The sequence below is a fragment of the Ornithorhynchus anatinus genome, chromosome X1, assembly GCF_004115215.2.
Source record: "Ornithorhynchus anatinus isolate Pmale09 chromosome X1, mOrnAna1.pri.v4, whole genome shotgun sequence".
NCBI lineage: Eukaryota > Metazoa > Chordata > Mammalia > Monotremata > Ornithorhynchidae > Ornithorhynchus > Ornithorhynchus anatinus.
Genome location: NC_041749.1, coordinates 40,020,256 through 40,044,798, shown reverse-complemented (window position 1 = coordinate 40,044,798; position 24,543 = coordinate 40,020,256). Strand labels below are relative to the sequence as shown.

At 45.2% G+C, this 24,543-nt stretch overlaps 1 protein-coding gene across 2 annotated transcripts in view; it reads right to left on the bottom strand.

The window, feature by feature from the left end:
* AFF4 (AF4/FMR2 family member 4) overlaps window positions 1-24,177 on the bottom strand; it is a 106,924-nt gene extending 82,747 nt beyond the window's left edge. For both annotated transcript variants that reach the window (XM_029051767.2, XM_029051768.2), the window contains exon 1: window positions 23,845-24,177. The gene's annotated coding sequence lies outside the window, so the exon portion shown is untranslated. The remainder of the gene's footprint in view (window positions 1-23,844) is intronic.
* Between the last annotated feature and the right edge of the window lie 366 nt (window positions 24,178-24,543).

Below are 24,543 nucleotides of genomic sequence, written 5' to 3'. Positions count from 1 at the left end.
GGGGGCAGAGGTCTATACGTTCCTTTCAGCTGTATTATCCTAGAGCATTGTCAAAAAAGACATCTCATAAGGGCAGTCTCATCACCAACAAACTAAATACCACCAAAAAAACCCAAACACCCAACAAAAAAACTTGATATTTCACTGTGTTCAGCTTCTCCATTATAATGGGCAATGTTACCATGTCACTGACCTCCCAACCCAGTAATCCTTGAGACTGCTTTCACCTTATCGCTGACCTTCATCTTGCATATCCAGTCTGTTGCCAAATCCTTCTGCTTTTTACTTTCACAACATCCTTTCCAACCACCCTTTCCTCCCCATTTTTACAGTTATGGACCTACACCAGATCCTGATCATCACAAGTTGAATACTCTGGTCTCTTCCCCACCCCAGACACCTCCAACACCTTGATGCCATAGCCAGGTGTCCTCTCCACGTACCATTCCGGCCATGATGGCTCCCTAGGGCCTCACAGTGACTTTACACTGCAGTCTAAATGAGGATGAAGTTTCTTACCCTATGCTTCAGAAGTCCTCCTTCAGGATACCACCAAGTCTTCCACTTGTAGCCTACCCTGCATTCCTGTAAATTTACTCATTCAAACAACAATAATTTCTGAGTCCCCATGAGAGTGCTTGGGCAAAAACAATACAAGAAAAGACATGGTTCCTGCCCTTGAGAGGCATACACTCTAACAGAGATGATAGGCAGTCCCAAATTGTATTCATACAGTGGGTGTCCGAAAGGAAAACCAACATGCCAGGTGGTGGCAAAAGTATGGGGAAAAAAATCAGTACACAAAATACATACCTAAGTGTTAAAGGGGAGCTCTGGGGACGTCAAGACTTGATGAGGAAGAATTAGTCGGGGAACATCTATGGAGTATGTGGGTTTTCAGGACAGGGAAGGATGGGGTTTGGTACACTTGAGATCAAACGACTGAATTTATTAAGTGCTTAGTGGATATAGAGCCCCATACACTTATACAACTGGAAAAGTGTACAAATGTACACTAGAATGTAAGCTCCTTGTGGGCAGGGAACATGTCTACCAACTCTGTTGTACTCAATTCATTCAATCTTACTTATTGAGTGTTTACTGTGTGCAGGGCACTGTACTAAGCGCTTAGTATTCTCCTAACCACTCTGCACAGGGCTCTGCATAGAGTGAGAGCTCTAATATCATTGACACAATAGTTATGACCATTGCCCTCGATGAGTTTAAAATCTAGTGAGGGGAGACAGACTTTAAAATAATTCCAGGCAAAGGGATAAGCGTGAAAGTGGGTGGGAGACTGGGAGACCCAGAGTGAGGTAATACTAAGAACATTACCTTAGGGAGAGCTATTAGCGCAAGCTGGGGTGAAGTGAATGAAAAGAAAGAGAACGGATAGATAACGCAGAGTTGTGAGAGATCTGAAGCCAACGGTCGGTTGTTTCAGTTTAATGTCAAGAGAAATGAGGAGCCAGGGAAATATCCTTTAGTCATGCTGGGAACTTCACCCGAGCTACATCTTATTCTTGGAATGAGAAGCAGCATGGCTTTGTGGAAAGACCACAGGCCTGGGAGTCAGAAGGACCTCGGTTCTGATCCCAGCTCCATCTGCTGTGAGACCTTGGGCAAGTCACTTCACTTCTCTGGGCCTCGGTTACCTCATCTAAAAAATGGGGATTTAGACTGTGAGCCCCATGTGGGACATGGATTGTGTCCAGTCTGATTAGCCTGTAACAACCTCAGCACTTTGAGTACCTGGCAAATAAGCGCTTAATAAATGCCACTAACAAAAGTGACAAAGATTGCTAAGCAGGACCAAGCCAGCAATGGAATGAAAGAATCCCTTCTGAAATCCCACTTCCTCCACCACAAAGCCTTCCACAATTCATAAGAAGAAGAGTGGCCACTGGTTCCCTTTAGATGTCTGCACAGCCCCTAACTGGGGAGTCCAGCCTGAGACTAACACAGCCTAATTGCCAAGAATGTTGAAGTCCCATCCCACCCAATGCCAAATTTGTAAATGATGGGCCTGGGTGGCAGAATGGAGAAAAAACAAAGTATGACCCTTTTAAATGGCCAGTAGGCAGCTGCAGAGGATGCCCAGTTCGTTCATTCATTCAATCAATCATATTTATTGAGCGCTTACTGTGTGCAGAGCACTTCACTAAGTAATAATGGTGGTATTTGTGAAGTGCTTACTAGGTGCCAAGAACTGTTCTAAGCACCGGGGTAGATATAAAGTAATCAGATTGTCCCACATGTGGATCACAGTCTTAATCCCCATTTTACAGATGAGGTAACTGAGGCACAGAGAAGTGAAGTGACTTGCCCAAGGTCACAGAATTGACAAGAGGCGGAGCCGGGATTAGAACCCACGACCTCCGGCTCCCAAGCCCGTGCTCTTTCCACTAAGCCGCGATACAACAATAAACAGACACATTCCCTGCCCGCAATGACCTTACAGTCTAGAGGTGGGGAGACAGACATCAACACAAATAAATTACAGATATGGAGAAGCAGCGTGGCTCAGTGGAAAGAGCACGGGCTTTGGAGTCAGGGCTCATGAGTTCGAATCCCAGCTCTGCCACTTGTCAGCTGTGTGACTGTGGGCAAGTCACTTAACTTCTCTGTGCCTCAGTTCCCTCATCTGTAAAATGGGGATGAAGACTGTGAGCCCCATGTGGGACAACCTGATTCCCCTGTGTCTACCCCAGCGCTTAGAACAGTGCAAGGCACATAGTAAGCGCTTAATAAATACCAACATTATTACATAAGTGTTGTGGAGGCGGGAGACGGGAAGAACAAAGGGAGCATGTCGGTTGAACATCCTGCTCAGATTAAGAGTAACCCAAACAGCTAAAGTAAATGTATAATTGAATCCCTGGAACCGAAACAAAGAAAGGACATTAGCACCCTTTTCCTCACTTCCCTTGACTGCTTATCCTACTCTATGAAAATACCAGAAAGAGGAAGAGGCTGCCTGAACCCAGCAGGACTAAATCCGATCCAGTACAGGCACAATCAGTCCCCCAAAATAGGATCCTATAGGCCCAGACTGGCCAGATACCCCCAGTTCTGATTCCCCCTAGGAGACAATCCCCATCACTGACCACCTCGCTAAATGAATTTGCTTGCACAAATCTGAATATTTCATTTAATCTGTATATATTAGCCTAACTCCTTAATATTTCTGCCTCCATCAAAGTTCGAATTTTGATCTTAAAGGCAAGGAGCCCCTCTAACTTATCGAGTTCAACAACTTAGTAGAGTTTCCTTTTGCTCTAAGGCAATACTAGAAGCAGCACGGCCTAGTGGATGAAACACAGCCCTGGGAGTCAGGAGAACCACCTGGCTTCTAATCCCAGCTCCACCACTTGCCTGCTCTGTGACCCTGGGCAAGTCACTTCACTTCTCTGGGCCTCAATTCCCTCATCTGTAAAATGGGGGTTAAAACTGTGAGCCCCAAGGAGGACATGGACTGCATCCAACCCCCTTTCCCTGTATCCATTCCAGCGCTTAGTACAGTGCCTGGAACATTGTAAGCACTTAACAGATACCACAGTCATTACGGGTGAGACCACATCTATGAGTGTGGAGCTGAGACTCCCACATACCGTTGCACACTCTGCCCATTTGCCTTTTTGGCCCACCATCATTTGAATGAGCAATCAATTAATCAATGATATTTACTGAGCGCAGTATGTGCAAAGCGCTGTACTAAGCACTTGGGAGAGTAGAATACAACAGAATACACGTGATCCCTGCCCACAAAGAGCATTTAAACATTCAACGGTATTGGCTGAGTGCTTACTATGTGCAGAGTAAGTACTTGGGAGGGTAGAATACAACAGATTTGGTAGGCGCAATTCCTGCCATCGAGGAGCTTACAGTCTACTAGGGGAGACAGATATTAGTCAGTCAATCCTATCTACTGAGCACTTACTGTGTGCAGAGCACTGCACTAAGGACTTGGGAGAGTGCCATATAACAATATAACAGACATATTCCCTGCCCACGATGAGTTTACAGTCCAAAACGGGGAGGCCAGAGCTTACAGATGGGGAAACTGCAGAGTATGAAAATATGTAAAGAAGTACTGTGAGGGTGGGGTGAGTACCAAAGTGCTTAACGGTGATAGGGAGCTGGGGTGGGAAGCTTAAAGGCTACAGATCCAAAAGCACAGAAAAAGCGAACAGCGAGGAAACAAGTCGCCCCCTTTAAACTGTAAGCTTGTTGAGGGCAGGGAATGTGTCTGTTATATTGTTGTGTCCCATTCTCCCAAGCGCTTCGTACAGTGCTCTGTCCATAGTAAGTACTCAATAAACATGACTGATTGATAGATTGGCTGGGCACGACACCAGTGATTAAAAGGGAAAGAGTGTCCCTACTGCCAGGAAGACAAGCATTTGAGTTGGGAGAGTTATGTGGAACCATCCACATCCTCTCACCTGGTACCCCCATGCCCAGCGCTGCCTTTCACGATGACTGGCGATAAGGAGAACAGGTGCAGTCTGTGGTCACAGGGAGGAATATCTTGTAGACCTCAATAGCAATAGACAGCACCGTGCCCTCAAGTTTTTGGTAAGCCACATGCAAATAAGGAGCTTCATAAGTGCTTTTGATGATGAAAAGGAAACGTTATGAATCTGTGGCACAGAGGCCAAATATTTTGAAGGATAAATTCTCTTGCATTTATTTTACTGAACATTTAGTATTCCTGTACAACTGAGTTCTTTACCTAAATCATTATCACTCCCATTTTAAAAGAAAATCCGGTACTACATCAACACATCCGAAGTAAATTTAGTTGCCTATTTTTTAATTTAGTGAGGTAGAGCCTCTAAAACACCAATGAATATTCTGAGCATTACTTTTATCAGACTGGACTTCCTACTTAAGCAGCACAAAATGGAGGCACGGGGACGGTCACTTACATGCACTTCAAAAAATAAAAATAAAAATCAGGTTTTTAACAGTTCACCAACAGTGAATTCACAATTTTAAGGTGTTAGTCTGCATTCATCACCTCAAGTTTTCTAGTACTATTACTGACTGACCTAGAGACAGACATACACACACACACCCAGACCAATGATGTTATTTTCCATGTGCAGATAATTCCAACTAAGTTTTTTCTTTTTTTGAAACTTTACTAAATCATACTTTTGGAAGGACAGTGTGACATTCGGTGGATCTTCCGATCACAAACATATTCATGTCTTGGCACAACCAGAATAGGAATTTTACCTCAAATGGAGAAATCCTCAGAAGTGACAGTATAGGCTGCCAAATAGAGGCACTTGCCTACAAAGTCTTGAGCTGACTATTTTACCATGCCCTCTAACACTGCCAAAAACTGGCTGTAATCTCTTGTCTCTGATTCATTCTTCTCCTGCATTTTGTCGGACAACTCTTGGGTGCAAGGATCATATAAATATCATTTTAAAGCTTTGTAAGTTGTTTCAGAAGTAGTTCAAGACATCTAATCACAAAAGGCTACCCTAAAGATTTACAACTATTAGTTACAGAGAAAAAAGCTTACATTTCTAAAGTAGAGAACTTCAAGATTTGAAAAACAGAACTCATTCCATTTGAAAACTCTTTGTTGGCTTGCTTAGTGATGCAGAATGTGGGGGAAAAAAAACACTGAGAGAGACCTGAAAGCCAGTCTTCCTCCTGAGGGTGAAGTGTTTAAAATAATTAGTACAATTGATCGATTGCTTTTTCTGGACTGAATTATATTTTCTGAATGGCAGATAAAGAATTCTCAGTTTAAAAGTTGATTCTTAAATAGTATAAGCACAAAGTATACCCATATTTTTAAAATGCCACATCTCCAGTTTTTCAAATGTTCTGATTGACATTTAATTCTTTTTTCAATTATACCTGTCACTAAGTTACACAAAATGTATACCGAATCTTCTCAAACACTGCACTCTCAGCTTTTTGGAATTAAGCATTTCAAACTTGAATCTCCTAGAAGAAAACATCCCAACCATCTCTATGTCTCATCACAAAAGATGAGCAAACCATTCCACAGTGCCGCAGTGCTTCCCTGATATCTCCCTGTTACTCCACACTTGTACCCCTTCTCAGGCAGCAATTCATGCTATTAAGTCCTTGCCTCACCTTAATGTTAGTCACTAAAGTACAAAGGATTACTCAGCTCTACAACTCATACAACATCTATGTACAGTAAGCGCAGTTATGGACTGGGAAACATTCACTTCCTGTGTTTAGGTGGCCTCTCATTTCTAAATCAAAAGACACTAAAAAGCACTGCAGAACCAATTATACTTCTTTAGACAAACGTTGCTTGATCCAACTTTGTTGACTTTTTAATGGTTAACAGGAAAGTTTTTGCAAGTGTGCAGCATTCTCTTGGTGACAGCTGGGTTTGACTTCTCTTTTTTTAAGTTTAGAAAATTCTACAATCAAGAAGCAAAAAACCCACCCAATTGTTTTTCAATTCTGCCTTCTTTCCAGTGATCGCTATGCTTATTTACTCTTTACTTCTTGATTCACTCTGCTCATTCAGCAACCAAACAACCTCTGAATATCAGATGCTTTACTTTTACCCTATCCTGCGCTCTCAGCCTACACCTCAGGTCTCGATCCAGAGGAAACGGGTTTCCTCAATTTTGGTGAGCAATAATGCGTTTTCTTCTAGCCCTGAAATAACTAACTCCGACGGCTGTACCTGAGTTTAATCAGAAGTCCAGTGCCACAAAGGTTTACCAGTGGCCTCTGAGGGAAGAGAAGCTCATAAAAAGCAGACGATACAAAGAGCACCTCAACAGGCAGGTGGGAAGGCAGATGAACTGCTGTTGCCAACAGATGGCTCCCATAATCAGAGTCGGTAGAGTGCGATATTTTAATTCTTTCCAGTTGCAAAAGTAAGAATAATGATGGTATTTGTTAACTGTTTACTGGGTACTGGGTAGGTACAATGCCATCAGATCAACACAGACCCTATCCTACATGAGAATCGCAGTAAAGGGCTAAGAAGCAGCGTGCCCTATCATATTTATTGAGCGCTTACATTGTGAAGAGCGCTGTACTAAGCGGTTGGGAGACTACAATGTAACAGAGTTGGTAGACACAATCCCTGCCCATGAGGGGCTCACGGTCTGGAAGGGGAGACAGACATTAATATACATAAAATACAGATCTGTACTCAGTGCTCAGCACTTAGAACAGTGCTTGGCACATAGTAAAGCGCTTAACAAATACCATCATCAAGTAAATATCAACTTCATCTACCACCTCTGTGCGGATGATTCCCAAATCTACATCTCCAGCCCTGATCTCTTTTCCCCTCTATAGAGTCTTGCATTTCTTCCTGCCTGCAACACATCTCTATTTGGATGTCCTGCCATCAACTCAAACTTAACATGTCCAAAACAGAACTCCTTATCTTCCCACCCAAACCCTATCCTCCCCCTGACTTTCCCATCACTGTAAACAGCACCACAATCCTTCCTGTCTCACACGCCCACAACCTTGGCATTATCCTTGACTCCTCTCTCATTCAACCCACATATTCAATCTATCATGAATCCGATCTGTTCTACCGTCACATCACTAAAACCTGCCCTTTCCTCTCCATCTGGACTGCTAGCACATTAATCTAAGCACCTATCCTATCCTGCCTTGATTACTCTATCAGCCTCCCTGCTGACCTCCCAGCCTCCTGTCTCTCCCCACTCCAGTCCATACTTCACTCTGCTGCCCAGATCATTTTTCTAAATAAAAAAAAAGTTCAGTCCATGTTTCCCCTTTCCTCAAAAAGCCCCATGGTTGGCCAGCCACTTCCGCATCAAACAGAAACTCTTTACTATCATCTATCACCTTGCCCCTCCTGCATCACCACGCTGCTCTCCTACTACAGCCCAGCCCACAGAGTTCGCTTCTCTAATGCCAACCTACTCAGTGTACCCCGATTTCATCTATCTCACCGCTGACCTCTGGCCCACATGCTGCCTCTGGCCTGGAACGCCTTCCCTCTTCATATCCGACCATTCCTCTCCCCACCTTCAAAGCCTTTTTGAGTGCACATCTCCTCCAAGAGGTCTTCCCTAAGCCCTCAGTTCCTTTCCTCCACTCCCTTCTGCGTCGCCCTGATTTGCTCCCTTTACTCATCCATGCCTCAGCCCAAGAGCACTTATGTAAATATCCATAATTTATTTATTCATATTAATGTCTGTCTCTCCCTCTAGACTGTAAGCTCGTTGTGGGCAGGGAATGTGTCTGTTATATAGTATTCTCCCAAGCACTTAATACAATGCTCTGCACACAGTAAGTGCTCAATAAATATGACTGATTGATTGAAGTGTTGTAGGGCTGAGACTGGGGTGAATAAAGGGTTCAAATCCAACTGCACTGCAGGCCAAGTGGAAAGAGCATGAGCCTGGATGCCAGAAATCCTGGGTTCTAATCGCAGCGACACCACTTGTCTGCTGTAGGACCTCAGGCAAATCACAACTTCTCTGTGCCTCAGTTTCTTCCCTTATAAAATGGGAATTAAATGCCTGATCTCCCTCAGACTGTACGGCCCATGTGGGAGAGGAACTGTGAGCAACCTGCTTGTATTGCATCTACCCCAGCAAACAGTGTAGTGGATGGCACATAGTAAATGCTTAAAAAAAAAAACAAACCACAATTAAGGCAGAGGGAGAACAGGTGTTTAATCCCCATATTACAGATGAGGAAACTGGAGTAAAGAATTTGCCCAAGGTCACACAGTGGGCAAATGGTGGAACGGGGATTAGAACTCAGGTCTCCTGACATTGGGTCCTGTGCTCTTTCTACTAAGCCACACTGCTCCTGTCACGGATCTGAACCATCAATAATTATATTTCCTGATTCTTTCCGAATTCTTCTAGCAAGATCAATTTTTCCACAAGTTTGTCACTGGGTACTAGCCAATTAACAGGTCAAGTCAATCAATCAATCACATTTATTAAGCACTTACTATACACAGAATTCTGTAGTAAAGGCTCGGGAAGTATAATATTACAAAGTTGGCAGACAAGTTCAAGAGTCACTGTTCCCTGGGGTAAAGTCTTATGCTGTCCCATCTTCTTGGAATTAAATCATTTCTGATAATTAGTAAAGTTCTGGAGTAGAGACCCAATGATCACTCTTAGTTGGTTCTATGAAACTGTAGGTTAAAGAGAAATAAAGCTTACATTTTTTCCTATGGGAAACTAAAAAGTGTGCTTATGTGTACCTAACACAAAAAAATTTGACTGGAATGAGTTTTTTAGAATGCAGTCATAAAAAACCTGAAAACAGTTGATCCTACTTATTAACTTCTACGAAGCGGGAAAGTATAAATAATTTACAATTTTTACATGTATAGTCATTAAAAACAAAAATCTAAGGGCTTCCGGATCTGCTTTCGACGCTTGCTATTTGTTTCTCTTCAGCCTTGATGAACACGTCACAGAAGCTGATCATGCTCCTTGTGCCCAGCAAGACCCGTAGAAACTACTGAATTTGAAGATGCTGCACTGGTTGTGCCCTTGGCAGATGGAAGCTTCGGAAGAGCTTCGAATGGCAACGAAATCAAGCTTCAGTTGCTTCTTGTTCTCGTCTCTGTTCAGCCTGCGGTTCTTTGTGGGAGTCTGCTGCCTTGTGCCAAGCTCTTGATGGTCGTGGACTGCCTGTCGGTTCACATCCGGATGGCTTTTTGGAAAAACCCAACCCGTATCTTCCAACGGTTCAAATGCATATCCAAGGTGGGCTACGATTCAGATCCTGACGGGTGCATCTTCATCAGTGTCACCGGCATGATCTTCCTCTAGCACTTTCCGCCGGTCCACGCTAATCAGCTCTACATCCGGCTCTTCCTGGTGAGATGCAACCAGACTAATCAATGCTGGCTGGTTCTAAGTCATCCATGCTAAGTCTCTTTCCTGGGGCAATCCTCTTCTCTTTGACCGCCTGCATGGTCCTGTTCAAGCCTTCGGGATCTGGTACACGACAGCTCCACAGTCTTCACTTTCAGAAACGTGCTTTGAAGTCACGATGTGGTTACCCCTCAAGTAATCAATGATACAACTCAAAACACAGGCATGTGTGTGTGTGTGTGTGTGTGTGTGTGTGTATTTGTGGGTGTGTGTGGAGTTAACTTGTGCAGTGGGCCCAGGCGTACCAAAAACACTGTACATACATATGCTAGTTGCAGCATATGTGATGCAAAAGTGGAACATTACTGAGAAAGCATTATAAAAAACACTGGCATTAAAATTTCAGAACACTTCGGAACATGTCTATTGTATTGTATTCTCCCTAGCGCTTAGTACAGTGCTCTGCACATATTAAGTGCTTAGTAAGTACCACTGATTGATTGAAAAAGCACAAAATAAAGGGCATGGGGGGGGGTCCCTACCTCTCTACTGTAGGATGGACAGTGTTTTAGGTTTTTGATTGTAAGAACTCAGAATGGCATCACAAAGGAATTTCTATAATAATACTGACTTGTTAAGAGTTGGTTTCCTAAATGACCCCACCTTCCTTAATTTCAAACTTTCTTGAAATAAAGCTAAGGAAGTTTGATGAAAAATGTCAAGTTTTACATTTCCTTTTTCCTGACAGTCTCTCAACTCAAACCATCTGCCAGCCAAACGTGTCCTTTACTCATTTCTTGTTAGGGGAGTTGTAATAATAAAATAATAAGAAATAAAATAATATGAGAGGTGTTTGATGGACTTAAATTTAATGGTCAGGAGTTTCTGCTTGATGTGGAAAGGAATGGGCAACTATTGAAAGTTTCTGAGTCGGGAGACGTACCAAATCACGTTTTATAAAAATGATCTGGGCTGCAGAGTGAACTAGGTGAGTCCACAAGACAGCATTAGCGTGAAGAACGTCCCATGTCAAAAGAGTGCAGGCTTTCAAACTCCAGGTTTGGGTTTTTTTGGTTTTGGGGGGTTTTTTAAGGTATTTGCTAGGTGCTTTTTATGTGTCAAACATTGTTCTAACTGTGGGGTAGATACAAATCAAACATATTGGACATGGTCCCTAGCCCTCATGGGGCTCTAACTGGGAGGAAGAAGCATCCTAACAGTATCCTATACTGTTTTAGAAATTTTGTTTTTTAAATAGCTTGTCTATCATCAAAGATCATCATTTCTTTTCTATGTACTTGTGAGTTTTGGGTATGCTATTTGCTTTGTCTGGAGGTGACATCCATTCCCTTTATAAAATTACAGTCTGGCATTAAAAGTAAATTTAAGCACACTCATTCATTAAAATTTGCATTACCTGTGAATCTTTCCAATTAGTGTCTGCCAATACTGAAAGACTTTACAAAAATTACACATTTCTATGTGAACATATTTGCAAAAATACTTGTGTGAAATTCAGTTCATAAAAACCGGGTTCATTCTGGGAAAACTTGGAAATATTTAGGACTGCCAAAATTTCTAATGTGGAATACTAAAGTAAACCTTTTTAAAAAAAATTCAGCTGTCTTTAAAAGGAAGCAAATGTAAAAGGTATATACAGTTAAATCATCTCTGCGGCTGAAAATGGTAAAATACAGTCTAAGTACCAGGGTTTTTTGTCAGTGCAAATACTTAAAACTGAAAAAAAAAGTTTCCAGATCTTTAAATTTAAATACTGGTCAGTAATGTACCATGGATAAAGATTTTCCTCTTCCCCTATCCATTTTTAAAAATTTAATTTTATGAAAGCTTTCTCGTGTAAGAATAAATTGTCTAGGCTCCAAAACAGTTCAAGCCATATGGTTAACTTTATAAATCTTATTTACAGCTTTTGCCTTCACAATTTAAATTCCCATAAAAACAAACAGAAAGTAGGGACTTATTTTATGACTAAGACTTGGTGAGACTTGTTTTGTAAGACAGACAAAAAGAGAATCTTGAATCAAGAACTGCATGAATAATGTTAATTTTAGAGTTGATGTTTAAGGATAATACTGGCAAGGGTTTGGGGAAGTCCAATGAATTAGTGAAAGTGAGCACTTTAGTACACAAGTCTGTACACAGCAAAAACTCAATAAATACCAATGACTTATTGAAGTGAAGCAATGCAAGCTCCATCAATGGTACTGATTGAGCGCTGACCACTTACTGTGTGCACAGCACTGTATTTAGGACTTGAGAGACTACGAATGTTGGTAGAAGTGATCCCTGCCCTTGAGGAACTTAAGTCTAGTAAGGGAGTGCGGCATTAAAATAACACTACAGGCAGGGGCAACAGACTATGAGAGACTAGACTCTCACTCTAAGCTTCAAGGCTGTCCATCACCTTGCCCCTTCTTACCTCTCCTCCCTTCTCTCTTTCCACTGCCCACCCCTCACGCTCCGCTCCTCTGCCGCCCACTTCCTCACCGTCCCCCATTCTCGCCTATCCCGCCATCGATCCCTGGGCCACGTCCTCCCACGGTCCTGGAACGTCCTCCCTCCTCACCTCTGCCAAACTAATTCTCTTCCCCTCTTCAAAACCCTACTTAAAGCTCACCTCCTCCAAGAGGCCTTCCCAGACTGAGCCCTTGTCCCTCTGCTCCCTCTACTCCCCCTTTCACCTCTCCGCAGCTAAATCCTCTTCTCCCCCCTTTCCCTCTGCTCCTCCCCCCTCCCGTCCCATCCCGGCAGCAATGTACTCATCCGCTCAACTGTATATATCTTCATCACCCTATTTATTTTGTTAATGAGATGTATATCACCCTGATTCTATTTATTTGCTATTGTTTTAATGAGATGTCCTTCCCCTAGATTCTATTTATTGCCATTGTTCTTGTCTGTCTGTCTGCCCCGATTAGACTGTAAGCCCGTCAAAGGGCAGGGACTGTCTCTGTTACCGATTTGTACCTTCCAAGCGCTTAGTACAGTGCTCTGCACATAGTAAGTGCTCAATAAATACTATTGAATGAATGAATGACTATGCATATTTGCCTCATACCACCCATTTGGGAAGCACGGTTTTTGCTTACGTTTCAAAAGAAAGTATTTGAGAGTTATAGGAATGTTATTTTTAAGCCTTCCGAGAGAAAACAATTAATAGATCCTTTCAAAAGCCAATTTACATTTTTGTTCCTAAGGCCTCAAGACTAATTTTCATAGGTAATTCAATAAACCTCATTTTTATTTGTAAACCACTACACATTTTTTTTAAATGCTTCCACGTGTCCTTCTGACGCCACTGCTTTCCTCCTGGAAATCTACGACTCCCTACTGTTGCTCAGGACAAATCAAAACTCCCATATCGACCCTGGTCTAGTCACTCATCTCCCAACTCTAAGCAATCCTGGATGCCATGGGTAGGCAGGCTCGGTAGGAATCCTCAAAATAGCTGGTAAGCATGAACTGCAAAGAGCACCACGGCTACTGAGGCGGGTACCCCAACAACTGCCAGCATCAGCCCTGTGTGTGGCAGTAGCTTTTTTTTTTTTTGGAATGGTACTTGCTAAGTGCTTACTTTGTGCCAGACACCGTACCAACAGCTGGAGTCTTGTCTTATGCTGTCGAGTCATCTTTGACCCGTAGTGATGCCACGGACGCATTTCTCCTTCGTCTGCAATCGTTCTGGTAGCGTATCCATAGAGTTTTCTTGGTAAAAACATGGAGGCGGTTTAGCATCGCCTCCTTCCGCACAGTCAACTTGAGTTTCTGCCCTGACTCTCTCCCCTGCCGCTGCTGCCCTGGTGAGTTCTGACTTGTCACAGAATGCCTTCCACTCGCTAGCCACTGCCCCAGCTAGGGCTGGAATGGATAGGCCTCTACTTGACACTCCCTCCCGCAGTCGAGACTGGTAGAGTACTGGAAACTCTCCAGATGTGACCCTGAGAGAAGAGACAGCTGAGGTAGATATAAGGTAATCAGGTTGGACAGAGACCCTCACCCACTCGGGCCGCTCGGCTGACAGTAAAAGGGTCCTGCGCGTTACAACCATTGCGTGCCCTTCTCGGTGTGCTGCATCACTGCCCGCCAGCCTGCTACCTGCCCTCTGTGACCAGGCAGGAGCGAGAGAGGCACGACCCACTAGGCATTATAACCGATTCCTTCGTACGGGTTCCCGGCCGAGAGGAACAAGGTTCATCTGTTGTTCGGGGATGGGAGACTCTACATAATCTTTGTGCGCCAGGATCTCTCATTCTCCACTTCCTGCCAGGCTAATCTCCCCTCCAAACTCCCCTCCAAAACACTCCCCTGCACATACCGTTTCCTTCAAGAGGAATTAACCTCCTCGCTCCTCTTCATCCAAGTTCTACAAAAACTCTCCTGCTCTCTGAAAACTTACTATTCATTCAGTCGTACCTACCTATGGGACTCTAGGCCCAAGAATCATTCCGACAACCTCCAGCCTCTGTCCTGAACATAAATGTTTCTTTATTATTATTAATAATAGTAATCGTGGGATATAAGTGCCTCAGTAAGAAGACAATTCAGGGTCAAAATAGTCCCTGACCACATGGGGCTCACAATTTATATAACAATATTAATATGTGCTAAGTGCTTACCACGTGCCAAGCACTGTATTAAGGGTTGGAGAGAAAACTGTACTAAGTAGGAGAGAGAACAGGTATTGAACAGGTATTTTAGAGAAGAGGAAACTGAAGCACAGAGACGTTAAGTCCCAAGGTCACACAGCAGGTAAGTGGCAGAGCTGGAATAAGAACCCGGGTCCTGTGATTCTCAGGCCCATGCTCCTTCCACCAAGTCATACTGCTTCTCTCTATCTTTGTGTTTCACTATTTTTTTAGGCTCCTTCAAGAGTATTTATTGAGCGCTTGGTCCATGCAGAGCACTGTACTAAATGCTTGGGGGAAGAAAATAGAGGGCAGGCACCTCGTCTGGTGATTTCTTCTTACAGCCTCAATATCTAAAAGGGGGATCTATCTTCTAGGAGCGCTTATTAATTTCTTGACTAAGGCACCATATTCTCAATTCACAAGGAAGTCCCAAAGTTAGACCGCATGTGGAAGTGGGGTGTACTCTGAGCACTCTGCCTACTCCAGCAGTTGTTTCATCCTATCTACTTTCGATTACATTCCACTTTCAGGGAGCTACCTGAACCATCTTTCTTATTTGGAATGAGAGGGAGGCCGTAACAAAGGTTTGAAAGAAAAGAGCTATGAGCTGCCTGACCTGCAACTTTTATGCACCTGTTCCATAAGTGTGGCACATTATTTCAAAGTGAGAACTCATTTTTCCCCACCCTGAGATAATTTTTAAAATGAATTACATAAAAAGATGCTAAAAATAAAGATACTAATCTTGGAAATACTTGGAGATGTGTGGGTTGAGCACTTAAGATTTCATCTCCTTTGACTGTTTCTTCTGAAAAAAAAAAAGGGTAATATAAATGTGAAGGTTAGTAAATGGAGAAACAAGTTACATCTCCATTGGGTACTCAGCCAACCACCAAAAGGCAAAACAAAAAAACCCTGGAGCTGTTTATTTTTCCTTGCCCCAACCTGGCTCCCTTGCTTAACTCCTCCTTCAGCAGAACCAACTAGTTTAAACCTTGTTTGAGACTTCATTTATCTTCACCTCCCACAACCAGTGAACTGCCAAGGCAGGAGGCTCCTTCCTCTCTCACGCAGATTTCAGCTCTTCTCCTTCATTCCTACCACTGAACTCTCTAACTTGGGCTACTGCAATCTCCCTTTTGCCAGCCTCCCCGTTCCCAAAAGCATTTTCAACATTACCACCGTCTATACCATAATCAAAATGAGACTTCAGACAGACATTTTCATTAATATCTGTCTCCACCTCTACACTGTAAGCTCACTGTGGGCAGGGAACACGTCTACCACAGTTCTGTCATACTGAACTCTCCCAAGCGCTTAGTACGGTGTTCAGCACAGAGTAAGTTCTCAATAAATACCACTGATGACGACTCCAGGAAGATCTCACATGGCTCTCAGAACCCTAGAGTAGTTCCCAGTTGCCTGGGACATCAGGTTAAATTTCATCAGAGACTCTCATCGACTTGTCTCACCCTACCGACCCGCCCTCATTTTCTCACTACTTTCTCATCTGTGCTTCAACCAAAAAACGCCTCAATGGTGTTCCAGTCCTGTCCCGTCCCAATCCGTCTCCCTTCCAAACTTTTAAAACAATAGTTCTTACACAGTGGTCACTCTCCTTGAGGGAGGGGAGCAGGCCTCCAGAAGCAGGGTTTGGTGTGCCAGCTCTTTTCACTTCCAGGAAGTTGAAGTGGCAGGAGAGGATGATTACCTGGGGTCTTTTGCCTCAATAAATTGGTACAAAAAAGTTCGAGGACCTCTTCTTTAAAACCAACTCAAAACTCTTCCCACTTGAATCTCTCCCTGGCTAAGCAAAGGTTGATCATTTTGCTCCCTTGATTTCTAAATGGCCTGAGAGTCTCTGGCAATTGTATTCACACAGAGACAAGAGGCCACCTATAACAAAGGCCTAATTTGAAGCAACTGCCCCTTATTCACCAACTAATGAGTCTATACTAAAAACAAATCAGGTCAGAAGTGTTTCTTCCAGGTCCTTTTGTTTCAAACTTGACATATTTACTCTGAAAGCACTCCTTTATCTGTAGACTGTAAGCTTCTTGTTGGCAGGGAAGGCATCTTCCAGCTTTGCTGCACTGTACTTTCCCAAGCACTTAGAACAATGTTGGGCACACAGTAAGAGCTAAATACCACTGACTGCTAACACTTTCATGTAGAGAGATATTATCAGGGGTGTGTCAGTACCTCAACTGCCCCTTTTGACTACAAACACGCAAACCAGGCACCAGATCTTCCCCTTACTCTGCAAACATCAAAGTGCACCACTGGATGTGCAATAAGTGTGAATGTTAAAAACCAAAGTTCTGGCAACACCCTGGAGGTACTGGCTCAAAATTTCCCCCTTGTTCCCCCCTTATTTTTAAAATTTATTTATTTATTATTTATTTACTATGATTAACAGAAGGAAAAGGTAAGTCTCGCCAGTATAAAACATAGGGGAAAAAAAATCCTAAGAACTTACGTTGCTTATCAAATATAACTAATTTGGCCACAAGTTTAAAGGTCTTCACCTTCACCTTTAGTCGCTATCACCTGTTAAGGCAAGCTTAAAACACCACCAACATTTTATCAGAGAAGGTAACGGCACAGAGTCCTTACACTGGATTTACACCCTTTAGTCGCCCCCGCCTCAGCCCCACAACACTTAGATACATGCCCGTAATTTTTTTTTATATATTGACGTCTGTCTCCCCTTTTAAACTGTAAGCTTGTTGTGGGTAGGGGAGGTCTCTATTGTACTCACCCAAGCGCTTAGGATGGTGCTCTGCATGCAGTAGGTGCTCAGTAAATTCAATCGACTGAGTTGCGTTTAATCCCTACTTCCTGGGTTTTTATCAAAAACCATTAATCACCCAAGAGCAGGGCAGCTCCCTGCTTACTTCCCTCCAACGTATACCTCACGTATATTATATGAGACTCCTCAAAATATAAAAACAGATACGTATTTGGATTTTCAACTTTTGCCATGAGTTCCTTTAGTATTAGCCAGTATGGGAAAGAGCACGACTGCTACTAAAATGGGGCTACCCAAATTTCCAGCTGAAAAGAAGTAACTTTTCATTCCTAAAAATTTCCAAGGCTGAAAATGTCTGCAATTTCCTCAACAAGTCAAATATCTACATTCCTATCACTCTTTTGGCACACAACGTGCTAATTAATAGTTGTCCAAAATGCAACCAATTCTGATAAGGCACACTCTAGTCAAGGAGACTCCAATCAAGCAACATAAAACAGATTATCTGGGCATTCCAGCTTCGCTGCAAACTCCCTCTATGGCCCACGGCAACTGGAAAAGCTGTCAGGTTGTTTTAGGGCCAAATCCTGTATCTGAAATAAACACACCCAGAAGGAATAAAAACAATGGGGATCAAAAATGTCCATTAAGCCAAATTTAAACATTTTCCTGCAAGGACTGCTGTCTAAACACTGATATAGCACAAAAACTAACAAGTAAAATGAAGAAGCATTTTTTCCATTGTTCAAGTTGCATGAAAGAGAGAAAAAACAAGGAAGGGTACAGTGTAACATTTTTCAAAGTATCGGCGAACCTTGTAACGTGACTGTCAGCCTTCTCTTCGGTCTCAATGTCTTCCAACTGAAACTTTCCAATTTGATCACGTGTCTTGAACTTCATTAAATAGGACCATATAACGCCAAATAAATGTAATTCCCACGTATGAGAGAAGACTCCAAGTACAAGTCAATGACTTGGAGAACTCAGAAAAAACCCAGTGGCAGAGCCAGGATGGAAACCAACTCTCAGTTTAAGAAGAGTCCTCTTGCACTCAACAGCATTCCCTCCATGTGTCATCTTTTTTTAATGATGCTAAAAATCCTTCATTTTACAACAAAAAAAGTTTTCCTACACTGTTGCAACAACTGGTTAACTAACCCAGTGTCTTTTAAACGGCAGAAACTCAACAGGAAACAAGTATACATGCAGTATATTTAGAGACTTTCCAGATAATCTATAATGATATAATAGGGAATTAGGATGAAAGATACCCTGTAGCAATGACAAAATTTAAGTGATACACTGCGTTAAACACTACAACCAGAATTAAGAGGGCAAGGAGGAGAGGTGTACTTTACATAATCAAGGACCAACACTAAGGATAAATGGCTTCCGAAGTTTCTCTGAGGAGTCCTTTCAGTCCAAATTAAATTTCAGTGAATCTGATCCTCCACTGTTTACTGAAATCTGATAAACTTTGGTAAACCATTTCAATTTTGATTATCAAATTTTCTCCCCCAAGCCCTGCGCAACGTGGCAATACTTCTTAGTTACAATTTATCAAGAAGTCTTCCTTCTCACCTTCCCCAGCTACTCCTGATTCCTTTTCCTTAAAACTCACCCAAACGTTAACACTCCTTTTTTTTCTTATGGTATTCGTCAAGTGCTTAATATGTTCCAGGCACTAAGTGCTGGGATAGATAGAAGGTAATCGGGTTGGACACAGTCTATATCCCATAGGAGGGAAGCAGCGTGACTCAGTGGAAAGAGGCCGGGCTTGGGAGTCAGAGGCCAGAGGTCATGGGTTCGAATCCCGGATCCGCCACTTGTAGGCTGTGTAACTGTGGGCAAGTCCCTTCACTTCTCTGGGCCTCAGTTACCTCATCTGTAAAATGGGGATGAAGACCGGGAGCCTCACGTGAGACAACCTGATTACCCTATATCTACCCCAGCGCTTAGAACAGGGCTCTGCACATAGTAAGCACTTAACAAATACCATTATTATTATTACAGATTTACAAGTGAGGTAACTCCCAATTTACAGACGAGGCACCCGAGGCACAGGAAGTGAAGTGACTTAGCCAAGGTCACACAGCAGAAAAGTGGCAGAGCCCGGATTAGAAAGCCTCTGGTGGGCAGAGAATGTCACTGTTTATTGTTGTAGTATACTTTCCCCAGTGCTAAGTACAGTGCTCTGCACACAGTAAGGGCTTAAAAAGTGAATTCATTCTATGGCATTTATTGAGCGCTTACTGTGTGGAGAGCACTGTACTGAATGAACCCAGGACCTTCGATTCCCAGCCACCGGCCACGCTGCATCTCAAAATGAATCCATATCATCCTCCCGGTCAATCAAATGTATTGAGCACTTACTGCCTGCAGAGCACTGTACCGAGTGTTTGGGAGAAGACGACATACCAATAAACAGACACATTCCCTGCCCACAATGAGCTTTCAGCTGGGGGCCGGGGGGAAAGAGAGACATTAATACAAATGACAGATCTGGACATCAGTGCTGTGGGGCTGGGAGGGGGTGATGAATAAAGGGAGCAAGTCTGGGTGAAGCAATAGGGAGCAGGACAAGAAAGAAGGGCTTAGTCAGGGAAGGCCTCTTGGAGGAGAGAATTCAAATACAGTTGTTAATACAGAGGAGCAGCGTGGCCTAGTGGGTACAGCACGGGCCTGGGAATCGGAAGGACCCGGGTTCTTATCCTGGCTCCGCCGCTTGTCTGCTGTGTGACCTTGGGTAAGTCACTTTACTTCTCTGGGCCTCAGTTACCTCATCTGCAAAATGGGGATTGAGACTGTGAATTCCCTGTGGGACAGGGACTGTGTCCAACCCAATTTGCTTGCACCCACCCTCGAACTTACTACTGTGCCTGGCACATAGCAAGTGCTTAAATACCACAATTCTTCTTCTACTTCTTCTTCTTATTGTTCCATTATTTTCCCTGGCCACACCCAAGGAAAATAGCCTGGCCCTGGTGGTACAAGTCCAGATCAGTTCAAATTCAAAGGGTCTGTTCCAAGCACCGAGGCCAGTTCCAGGTGAGCCTTGAGCCTCTACCAAAACTGGGAAGTGGAGACCCAAGGCAAAATGGCCATCTACCTTGAGGAATTTTATGCCATACGAGGCTATCAATTTCCAGGCCCTTCCCACCCAACCAACCCTTTCAAGCACGAAGAATCCCACTGGACCCTCTATCTCCCTTTAGAAAATAGACAACCTGTCTAGGATTGGGAAAAGACAGCACCAAGAAAGGAGTTGTGTGCCTCTGACAGAGTCAAGGGCACCAGCACTTTGGGGATGGAAAGTGACAAAACCTTGGATCCTCACCAAGAGGATCTGTAGCTGTAGCTCAAAGAATTTTATCGAAGCCTAGCTGGTGACTTAAGTGGACACTACACGCAAAACGCTTTCTCTGCCAGCCACAGACTTGCCGGGTAGTTTCAGAATTAAAATAATAACAACTCGGTGGTTTTAACAGCTCGGTACTAAAGGATTTTAAAAGTTAACTTGGTAAGGCGAGCTACTGAAAATAAAAACCAAAGTCATTTGGGAGGAATGCAGGATTCAGTACCAGCCATTTAAAAGGCTGGGCAAAGTGAGAATACATCGCCAATTGATCTTTGGTGCAAGCGGCTACAATTTCACCCCACTGCCTCTTCCAACCGGTAGACTGTCAGCTCGTTATGGGCAGGGAACGTGCCTGCTAATGCTGCCGTACTGTCCTTTCCCAAGCGCTTAGTACAGTGCTCTGTACACAGTGAGCACTCAATAAATGCCAGCGAGTGACCGGTTTGGATGCAATTAGCAACCCCTGCCTACTGCACCTTCCCACCCCTCCAGCTCTACAGCACCACAGGCAGGAGAAATGTCTGGACAGCCCAGCGAAAGTTCGGAAAATTCGGTCAATACCCCACAGACCCAAATAACTGTCAACCTCCGCTCTGTAGAGAGGTACTCTTTAAACTCTCTGTAAAACATCCAAGGTGATCAAAGTTGGGGTTTGGGATGGTTTTGGGTGTTTCTTTTTTGTTTTAACTTATTAAGATAGGGGGAATGTTCAGTTGTCCCACAGGGTGGGGGAGGCAGGGGAAGGCGGGGAATCAGCCCGGTAACAGGTCAGGCTAGCTACAAGGACACCCTTTAGTCACTGACTACACCCAATTTCACAATAACTCTAAGAGGCTGGCAAACACCCTCTGGATGATCAAACATATTTTTTTTTTCTTCCAAATCAGCTGAGGAAATGAGAACGGGGGCGAGAAAACTTCAGGCCCCAAAAGGGACACATACTTTTAGGATGGAGAAGACGCTTTTACAATCGGACCTCGTCTATACTAGGGAAAATAACACCAGAATTGGGGCTCACTCCACAACTTCGTCAGGAGGCTGCCCGCTTCTGTGAACCAACCCAAATCAACTTGGTAATGAGTTAACTTCTCTCTTCCAAACGAGCCTTCCCATCTTCCATGTAAATAGAAAGAATGTGGTTTAATATACAGCAGATTAGAATCAAACAAATGGCTTCTCTGGCCTAGCAATGACTCAGTCCAAGACCCAGGACACCTAGTCCTCTTTGGACAACTCGAGCTCCACCGAATCCCAGAAAGTCGCCTACCATCTGGAAGAGACAATATTTTGGAGGCATTTTTCTCTCCACTACTGGGGTAAACTAAGGAAGATAATACTGTCTGAACTCATTTTTTTCTTTAAATTCACCCTGTACACAGAGGCATTGGCTACAGTTTTCTAGTTTTCTCAGTGCTGCCTTACGGAACTTTCAAGAAAGAAGAGTTTTAATTCTTGAGCTCAAGAGCAAACCTTAAGCACACGGTTCTGCCAGGTCCCAACAAGAAAACCATCTCTTTTTAAGCTTAACACCATACTATTTTTCAATTATTACAGGTCCCAACATCCCGCAGAATCTTTACCACCGAACTTCGGCCACCTGAAGAGCAGATCACTAAAGACAACTAGGAAACACAGTTCTCACTCAAATGAGTGACTGTGTGAAGAAAAGAAGTTTCATTTCATTCGCCAAACAACCAAGTACTTGCCTTAACACCCCTACGGGGCTGACAAAAAAAAACAACTGCCGGTTGTATTTACCGAACCCAAGCTGCTGCCTGGGATTTACTGAAGTCTTGAATTTGTTTTGCTCCATCATTCAATCGATTAAGGGTATTTATTGAGCACTGTACTGAACCCTCGAGAAAGTCCGACACAACCTCTGGAGAAGGCGGTCTACGGGGGGAGAATTTCGAAGTTAGCATCAAAGCAGATAACACAGGGCACCAGGGAGGAGGCGACACATTTTTATGGTGGGGGGCTCAAAAAGAGTCGACCAAGCCGGCAGGTGGACGGGAGAAATTTAAAAGGGCCGGTTTCGTTGGGAGCTAAAGTGGATACTTGCCAACAATTCCCGACGAACCTACAACCGGAGATCATCCTAGGCGGGCTCACAGGCCACGAAGGCCTCTTCTTTAATTTACTAAATTCGGAGACTTAAGTAAAGATATTTTTGAGTTTCACCCGGCTGTCACTCACCCTGGAAGAGCTAGCTCAAGAGGTAAGGAAAGAGGGGCTGGGGACAAAACTCCCTCTCAACAGTTTGGTCCTTACAAGTCTCCGCTGGCGATGTGGGGGGGAGGGGGGAGAAAGAGGGCGAAAGATGGATCCACGATCACCTAGAGCTTCACCAAAAGCCGGCGCATCGGTCCAGGCCGATTTTCACCGAGAGTGGGGGGCACGAGGAGTCTCGAGGATGTTTTCACGGGGAAGGAAAACGAAACCTACCCCAGGGGCCTGGGTCCACACTCCTACCGCCCCGCATCTCCCCATGACGCCCTCCGCCATGAGTTCCGCCGTGTCCCTCGACTAAACGCTCTGTCTCCCCAGATGGCCTTCCTTTGTCAGCAGAGCAGGCGTTCCCCCAAACTCTCCTCTGCCCCCTGATCCATCCTCAAAGCCTCAAACACACAGCAAAGTGGAAGGAACAAAGCACTGACGTCAATTATTGGAGATTAAACCCCCCTCCCCCCCCACCCAGCAGCGGGAGAAAAGGCCTCGAAATCCAACTTTCAGCGATCGATGGCTCCTCGGTGAGAGCTATTGATTTCGGGGTGCGGGGGGGAGGTCAAAGGGGAGCCCCCCCGTGATGCTCCTACACAGAATAAGGGGCTTCCTCGGGGCCGTCCTTCGATCCGAGCTGCACCGGGGCTTCCTCAGTTTACGGAGGAAGATCGACGCTGCGTTTTTTTAGAGCTGATTCTGGGCAGGTTTAAAAAAAAAAAAAAAGGGTGATTTGGGGATGCGATGAGGGGGGACGCCCGGGCAGCTCACCGAGGATCGGGGAACCGGTTGGTCTTTGGCCAGAAAGAACTTGGTCCCGCGGGGGGGAGAGGAATGAAAAATAAAAAGAGAATCCCCCCCTCCCCCTGGAGGTCCTGGGGAGGGAGGGATGGGGAGAGGCGGGGCCTCGCCCAGAAAAGCCCCCCGTCCCTCGGGGGTTGGGGGGTCGGTCCTGCCCTCGTCCCCCGTGGGAGCGAGCGGGGTCCGGAGGGTTGTTCGGTCCTTGTCTCTCACCTCCCGTCCCGGCTCCGCTAGGCCCGAACCATCTCCCGTTGGTGTGGGCCTCCTCCTCTCCGGCCCGGGCCTCTCTCACCGGACCCTCATGCCACCCTTCCCCTCTCCCGGAGGGGCGGCGGCGGCGGAGGAGGAGGAGGAGGAGGAGGAGGAGGAGGAGGCGGATGGCGGCGACGCGCCTCACACCGCAGTGGCGGCTGCCCAGCCCCGCTCCATGGCGGTCGGACTGGGCCCGGGGAAAGGGAAGGGGGAGGGGGAAGAAGGCCGGGCTGACGACGAGGAGGAGGAGGAGGAGGAGGAGGAGGCGGGGCGGGATGCGGAGAGCCGCGGCCCCGGGATCCCCTCCCCGCTCCTCCCTCCCTGTCTCTCTCTCTCTCTGTCCCGGGCGGCCCCTCCGCCCGCGGCCGGGGACTGGGCCTGACCCAGCGGGGAGCGCCGCCCACCGACACCCCCCCCCCCCCCGACGGGGGCGGGGAGACGGGACACCGACGGGGCCCGTCACGTCAGCCCCATGGCCGCCCGGGCTGGCACCACCACCACCACCGCCGCCGCCGCCGCCCCCGAGAAGCGGCTGGAGGACATTGTGGCGGACGGGCGGACCCGCCCCCTCCCCCACCCGGCGGGGGACGGGGAGGGCGCGCGCGCTCCTCCCTGAAGGCGGCTCGCGCCTCCCCCCGCCACCGCCGCGCGCCCCTCCCC